Below are 6,451 nucleotides of genomic sequence, written 5' to 3'. Positions count from 1 at the left end.
TGGCAGTTTGCACTATGTTTACATTGTGCAAAAATACATTTTCCTTTAACTGCTTCTGAGTTTCATTCATTGAGCTTGTATTCTTGGTTCTTTTATGCTAGGTACACCAAAATAAGGCTCTTAAAATAAAATTGAAGGCAACAGTTATTAGTGATTTTATATATACTGATATATATATATATATATATATATATATATATATTGCTCTTGTTGATTTTGATTGCTTCCATTGTCCTCATTTGTAAGTCACTTTGGATAAAAGCGTTCGCTAAATGACAATGTAAATGTAAATATTATATACAAAATGCAAGTATATAATATATATATTAAATAGTAAATATATACACACATTTAATGTTAAAACTGAAATAACACATCTGAAATGCTCGCATCTTAATATAGCATGGTCATGAGAACAATAAATGCCAACTTAAAGGAGACATATTATGCCCCTTTTTACAATATGTACAGGTGCATCTCAATAAATTGTGTGGCAGCAGCAATATACAGTAAATAAATCAATAAATCCACTCCCCTCTTGTCTCCTCTGAGGCTGGGACTCTAAATAGTGTTCTGTGCTCGTCTGTGCAGCCAAAGGCAAAACAGTCAGCATGTTTTGCTCAAACTTTCGCCATGACATTAGAACTGGTACACCGTTGTCGCTTGCAAAATCAAAATGACGGCACCGTGGGTGGAAACTTACAGATTAAGGGGCGGTAATATTATAATGAGATCCCTTTGCCACGTCACCAAGGGAGCGAAATCAGACGCGCTCGTTTTCTCAGACGCTTGCGGAAAAAGGCTTACCAAAATAAAGTTACTGGGTTCATCTTTTTCACGTTTCCTTGGTTGGTAGATGCACTGGGGACCTGATTATTGCACTTAAAACCTGGAAAAGTCAGATTTTCATGATATGTCACCTTTAAGAGCTGCTGACCTACCTAAATAGACTAATATAGAAAAGCATCCAAGTGCATACTGGTTCAGACAATATTAGCTTGTTGTTAAAGGAATAACCATCTTAGTGGAATAAAACAGTCATGTAATTCAGTGTCACAAAGTCATTCTCATGATATTGTCACTCGTCTATTTATATGGAAGGTGGTTGAGGCCAAAAGTCTTTAAAAGGAGCTTGTGAAGTTTGACCATATCAGCACACACTGTTTGTCCACGTAACGTGGACATTTTGAACACATTTCTTTTTTATGTGTAGACACATATTCTGGCTGTATTAAGATATCAATTTTCTCTGTGTTTCTTTAGTGTTTAAACTCTGTCGTGGTATAAGCCTGTGACTATACCCAGACTGAGTGCATACATCCATATTATGCACATTCACAGTCTCCACGTTAACCAATCTGTTTTCTGGCACTCACAATCACGTATACATGGATCTGTGTAGCATTTAAATATATTGTGTATTTGATATTCAGGAGTCTTGTTGTTTCATGTCTTCTACATTTCACCCGGGATGAAAGCCAGGTCCGGGTCGGGTCCCAATCTATTACTTCGGGTCCCGGGTCTGTTTAACATTGTGTGTAATACCCAATCGGATTCGGAGAACACCCGGCCGTTATCAGAGTCAGTCAGCGCTGTGCGTGTGTTGTTTTGTAACTTTCAACTTTTAAAATTAGGATGAGAAAAGTGTGAGTCGGTAATTTGAAATAAGGTGGGAAAAAAAAAAAACCACGAGCGACGTCATCAGAAGCAGGGTGGGCGGAGTTAATGCACACGCACGGTGATAATGGATACCTTCATGAGTGATGTGAGTTATTATTGATTATTTTTTTTATAATATTATGAATGAACCGTCTTGTTGTTATATCAAAATTTTTAGATATAACAACAATAAGACTCGGCTCAGAGAGCACAGAGATGATAGCAAATAAGTAAAGCTAACGTCAGCAGCCATGGCACTGGACGAGCAATCATTATTATAATCCAAATGGGCAAACAGTCTAAATTATTATGCAAGTTGACTCGAGATACAAAAAATGCAAAACTGCAAAGTCGCATTTGTCATCCGTCACCGTGACAGCAAGTGGACTTTTGAAACTGGAATAATGAGTGGAAAAAACACGAGCGACGTCATCAGAAGCAGAGTGGGCGGAGTTAATGCACATGCACAGTGATAATGGATACCTTCATGAGTGATGTGAGTTATTATTGATTATTTTTTTTATAATATTATGAATGAACCGTCTTGTTGTTATATCAAAATTTTTAGATATAACAACAATAAGACTCGGCTCAGAGAGCACAGAGATGATAGCAAATAAGTAAAGCTAACGTCAGCAGCCATGGCACTGGACGAGCAATCGTTATTATAATCCAAATGGGCAAACAGTCTAAATTATTATGCAAGTTGACTCGAGATACAAAAAATGCAAAACTGCAAAGTCGCATTTGTCATCCGTCACCGTGACAGCAAGTGGACTTTTGAAACTGGAATAATGAGTGGATTACGCATTTCAATTGGCAAGAGAGGAATAACACGGATGGAACTTTCTTGGCAAGGAGGATTGTGTGCATCACAGTCAGGTACAAGGGAGAAGGCTTCTTACATTAGGTAAGACAAAAAGTTTAATTTTCGCAACTTGTTTATCGACTTGTTAATAGCAATTTGCTGTGGAATATGTGCCGATCGGGTCCAGTCGGGTCTGTGTCTTCCCGGCCGGGTTCGGGTCCATCTTTCAAATAATGGTCCGCGTCGGTTCCGGGTAGTACATTTTTGACATTTCTCGGTTCTGCACGGGCCCGGGTCCAACTTTCAAAATAATAGACGTGTCCGGGTCGGTTCAGTGTAGCACATTTACGGGTCTCTTCGGGTTCGGGTTTTTGAAATTTGAAGTTTTTCGAATTTTTGGACCCGTGTAGACCTCTAGTACAGACACATGGTTTACATGCTTAATGTGTGTCAATACAAGTTTTCAGCAGCAGTTTTCAACTGTAAATATAATATTATATCTCTTCATTAATATTAGAAATAACCACATTCTCATGTCCATCAGATTCATATAATTTATTAAGAAGGCAGCGGCTATTTGCAATAGATGCTATTTACACTGTGCAAATAGCAATAGATGCTATTTACACTAAGTGAAAATAGCATATTTTCTTAGCGATAGACACTATTTACACAAAGTGCAACCCAGCAAACACATTTACGGTGTGGCAATGTCTGTGCAACATTCCATTTTTACAAAGGCAACGTCGCTGTCCATGTGCTCGCAACATTGTAACAATGTTGAAATGTAAGACGCGAAAGGGCTGTAGAAACTAGCATTTTAGACCAAACCAGATCACATACACTCCGTATATATGAATTATCAACTATTCTGTTAATTCAGTTTATTAACAGAACAAATTACTGTCACATTAGATGGAAAGTTTGTTTGAATATTTACGTAGACTATCTAATTCAGCTAGGAGAAATAAAAAGCAATACTCACGTATCCTCGCTCGATGAAGAATGAGATGGCCCAACAACGGTCGGTTGAAATTCGATGATGACGAGTACATGTTGTACAGTGGTTGTCCAGGTAGCCTAAGCTCAACTTTAAGCAACGGCCCTGAACTATGGTTAAATGGCAACATTGTGACGGCGTTGTAACAACCTTCACCAACAACGTAGAACCCTCAAACTTTTAGCAATGTTAGTACAATGTTGTTATAAGGTTGCTACGTTGAGGCAACGTTCTGTGTTTGTTGGGAAATAGCAATGGATGCTATTTACACAAAGCGCAAATAGCAATGGATTGTATTTACACTACGTGCAAATAGCAATGGATTCCATTTACACTAAGTGAAAATAGCAGTATTTATAACAATATGCTATTTACACTAAGTGCAAATAGCTATAGATTCTATTCACACTGTTAAAATAGCAGGAATTTCTGCTATTTATACTATTTATTGCAAATAGTGTAAATTATCTGCACCTTAGTATTGTAGTACATTATAAAACAGTGCACAATAATAATGTATTGAGTGTAATTTGACACCTATTGGGACAATAAAGCCCTCCATATACCTACCCCATCCCTACCCGATACTTTATTTTCAACGTTTATTTCCTTCATTTTTTCACAGTTAAAAACCTGATTGACTTATATAGTGTATTCGCACTGTTTGAGCTATGCATTCATGTTTTGTGTGACCTCACCGAATGTTCCATCTGTTGTATCTATTAAAAAAAATGTTTGTTTGTTGAATTATTTGTTTTTGATGTTTATGTGCTATGAAAATATATATTTATGTTTTATTTTTATTTATTATTGTTACATATGTGTGCATGTAAAGAATTCTTACCTGTAGAATGGTATGATCCAAGGGGAGGAGTCAAGTCTATAAAATGGCTCCAGAACCCCAGTTCAGCTGTGGTGGGTAGTACGTGTGGTTGGTGGTACATGCAAATCAGATCAATTGATATGGATGATCTTAATTTCACTAAAGGATATTGTAAATGTTATACAGTTTTATTTTATTTCTATTGCACTTTTATTGTTGGACTTTCACAGTGTGGCACAAACAAATCACTCTTTAACCTATATCAGCGGTTTCCCTCATCACTTCTGGCCTCCATCCACCAATGCAATCCTAACATCCACAGTTGCAATCCACAGTTTTACCATTTTAAGACAACAAGTTTGTGCTTGTCTCCCAACTGGCGCACATTCTGGCTGCGTTTGAACATGTAATACTTTTTAAAGAAAATTTACCTCTAGATTTACCCACATATTAATCCTTTCTTTAGTTTATTATAGCGTTGCTTTACTGTTATATTGTTATACTGTCTATTGTGCTAGAGTAAATTAATTAACGTAACAATGTAAATTAAGACTTTTCGACCTGAGAAAGAATGTTAAACTAAACAACTCAAATACTGCAATTCATTGGCTACTGTGCATGTTCCTGTGTTAACGCAGACAAACAGTGCATGTTGACAGTCAAATTTCCATTTAAAGACTTTTGGCGTCATCTGCCTTCCATATATTAAAGCTACACTATGTAACTTTTGGCCCTCTAGTGGTTAAAAAATAAATGCATGCATTGTGCAGATGAATGTTCGCTTCTGCTCCTTTGCGTGGATGAATGTGGTTCGAGGTACCGGTGTACACATGTATACAGATGGAGACATAAATAACATTTTCTTGTTCATTGCGACAACAAAACTTAGCGCTATACCCAAAGTCAAAGCTACATTTCTCTGTGTACAGATATGACGTCATGTCACGTCATGTCATGTCACATGTCACCTTTATTTTTATAGCGCTTTTAACAATACAGATTGTGTCAAAGCAGCTTTACAGTATTAAATAGGAAAATAGTGTGTCAATAATAATAAGGACAATAGTAAACACTCAATTTTCAGTTAAAGGCAGTTCATCATTGAATTCAGTGATGTCATCATCCAGCTCAGTATCTGTGCAATCAATAGGGTATATGTCGAACATCACCTGACCAAGCCCGGAAAACAGGTCTCATTGCTTCCGCTTGTCAGAGAACGTGTTAACAGCCGTATTAAAATAATAGCGATATCTATGGACTTTTAAGATAATCAGTTAAACTAGCTAGCTGTTTTTATTGTTGACATTTTATTCAATTTTTATATCTAAATGTGAAAAGAATAAAAATAAAAAAAACTTTTAGATATCAGTCCGCATATGTGATGAACATTGGTTATGATCATCATTGGTATCTACTTTGAAGGCATCTTGAGTAAAACTGCTTCATATTTAACTAAGCATATGCAAAACGCTTGAACCAGAAGCGACGAGACCCGGTTAACAGAATACGGAAGTCTGTTGCGCATAACCCTTATTCGTCGATATCGTCGACGTGACATGCATGGGTAAATAGTTTCCCGTGAAATCCGTCCCGACAGCTCTAAAATATAAATCATTACACTAAATCTAAATCTAAAACCTAAATCACTAGCAAAGTATATTTAGGGAAAATTATGACTTTACGCAAATACAATTTGATAGAACTATAGCCTAATGATTTATATTTGAGAGCTGTCGGGACGGTTTTTGTGAGATTTTTTTCTTTCATTAACAACAACTTTTTTTTTTTTAAACAAACAAAAGTTACATAATGTAATGTTACAATATGTCAGGGAGTGGCAGCCCTGATTAGCAGGTACCGACTTGTATTTCAGTTGCTGTGTGATCAGTTATGTATATATTGGCAACTTGACAACAGTTTTGAATGTCTCATCTCATCCAATCAGATTTTAGAGCTAGAGGGATCTATTTTATAAGGTACAGTTTCCCGCACCAAATTGTTAGTTATAAAACTGAGGTACTTCATCATTTGTTTTTAATGCAAAGATTACATAAGAGTATTACCATTTGTGGGCCATTACCACAGGAATTAGAGGCCCTTCAAGGGAGTGATGCTATGGCACTGGATCAACACCCAACCCCCCCCCCCCCTCGCCCCTTGT

Source organism: Sinocyclocheilus anshuiensis, unplaced genomic scaffold (assembly GCF_001515605.1).
Source record: "Sinocyclocheilus anshuiensis isolate Anshui unplaced genomic scaffold, SAMN03320099.WGS_v1.1 scaffold431, whole genome shotgun sequence".
Taxonomy (NCBI): domain Eukaryota; kingdom Metazoa; phylum Chordata; class Actinopteri; order Cypriniformes; family Cyprinidae; genus Sinocyclocheilus; species Sinocyclocheilus anshuiensis.
Note: the sequence above shows the minus strand (reverse complement) of the source record.